This window comes from Gossypium hirsutum, chromosome A01 (genome assembly GCF_007990345.1).
Source record: "Gossypium hirsutum isolate 1008001.06 chromosome A01, Gossypium_hirsutum_v2.1, whole genome shotgun sequence".
NCBI lineage: Eukaryota > Viridiplantae > Streptophyta > Magnoliopsida > Malvales > Malvaceae > Gossypium > Gossypium hirsutum.
In genome coordinates this window covers 35,143,628-35,145,182 of record NC_053424.1, presented here as the reverse complement: position 1 = coordinate 35,145,182, position 1,555 = coordinate 35,143,628, and the positions used below count along the sequence as shown (strand labels likewise).

At 32.3% G+C, this 1,555-nt stretch overlaps 1 non-coding gene across 1 annotated transcript; it reads left to right on the top strand.

Moving 5' to 3' along the window:
* Positions 1-397: 397 nt before the first annotated feature.
* Positions 398-504, top strand: LOC121206457 (small nucleolar RNA R71). Its single transcript, XR_005901496.1, has one exon. It is a non-coding gene; the product is annotated as a small nucleolar RNA R71 (small nucleolar RNA).
* Positions 505-1,555: the final 1,051 nt, after the last annotated feature.

Sequence of the window (1,555 nt, the reverse complement as noted above, 5' to 3'; positions counted from 1 at the left end):
AAGAATTTGATTGTGGACCATTCCAATTTTGATTTCCCATGTAATATTTTAACTCTTAATTTGATGGATAATTTTTAAAGAAATGGTCATCTCCACAGTATTCACATATTGACCTGTCAAATTACCATTGAAACCATTAACAATTATGTTCTTAAGCATAAAAGACATAAAGGATACTTGCGCTACTAGAGAAACAAATTTGTCCATTTCATATACTCTTGCTGCTTATCTTTTTGAGGCTGCTCAATTGGTTAGCCACTGATAGTTATTGCTGGCAATTCTTTCAATAATCTCGTAAGCATCATTATAGGACTTAAAAAGTACGGTTCCATTTTTCGAAACATCTACCACCATTCTAGTATAGATATTGAGACCAATATAGAAAGTCTCCATTTGAACGCAGTAAGGTGGGCACTTTCACAATAACTCCTTGTACTGCTCCAATGCCTCATATAAAGATTCTTCATCAAGTTGCTTAAATTAAGTGATTTCATTTTGGATCTTGGTGATCAGATATGGAGGAAAGTATTTCATTAAGAAACATTTAACCAACTCTTGCCATGTAGTTATAGAATGGGATGGTAGGGAGTTTAACCATGGTCGTGCTCTATCTCTTAAAGAATATGGAAATAATCTCAGTCTCAAGGCATCCTCAGCCACCCCGACTAGTATGAATGAGTCACTCACTTCCATGAATAGTCGAAGATGAAGATTTGGATCTTCAGTAAGCATCCCACTAAATTGACCCATATTTTGCAACATTTGGAACATGACTAGCTTTAGTTCGAATTATGATGCCTCAATTTCGGGTCTCATGATACTCGGACTTAGTTCATTGAATAGAGAAATGGCATATTATCGAATGGCGCAGTTTCTATCATCGGCAACAATGATCAGATTGTGAGTATTATAAGTGAGTGCTCCTCCTAGATTTTGGTTTTGATTTTCAGTATTCATCTCTTCGGTCCTTCCTTGGTTTGCTTGTCTTCTCCTTGTCTGAAAACCCTTTCAATTTCAAGGTCTACAGGGAGTAAGTCAATGATTTGATCAATACTCATAAACACCTGAAACAAACACAAAAAAATAAAATTATTGGAATTAAAATTTAACAGAAAAAAAAGACCAAAATGCAAAATTAACAATTTCACAAATAATGTATTTTAAAATAGTTCTTTGGCAATAGTGCCAAAAACTTGGAACAATGAAATTGTGCAAGTGTACACAATCGCAACAAGTAATAAAGTGACAAGTAAATTTCGAGTTATCGTTCCCATAGGGACTGTGAAAGAAAAATATTTATGAAATGTAAATCAAACACTTTATTGATGGGAAAAATATGTTGTTTTGAAAAAGTGATTTAAAAACTAAAAAGTAACTAAGTAAAAAAATAAAAAGTAAAAATTCCAATGTACAATTTCAAAAAAAAAAAGAGTTTTAATCTATATAACATAATTGTGTTAGATCAATTAGATTCCTTAACTTAGAATTAATAAACCCATGTTCATGTTGTTATGAATATTTTCATGGCAACATGGCAATTTGTTAACTATTGCAC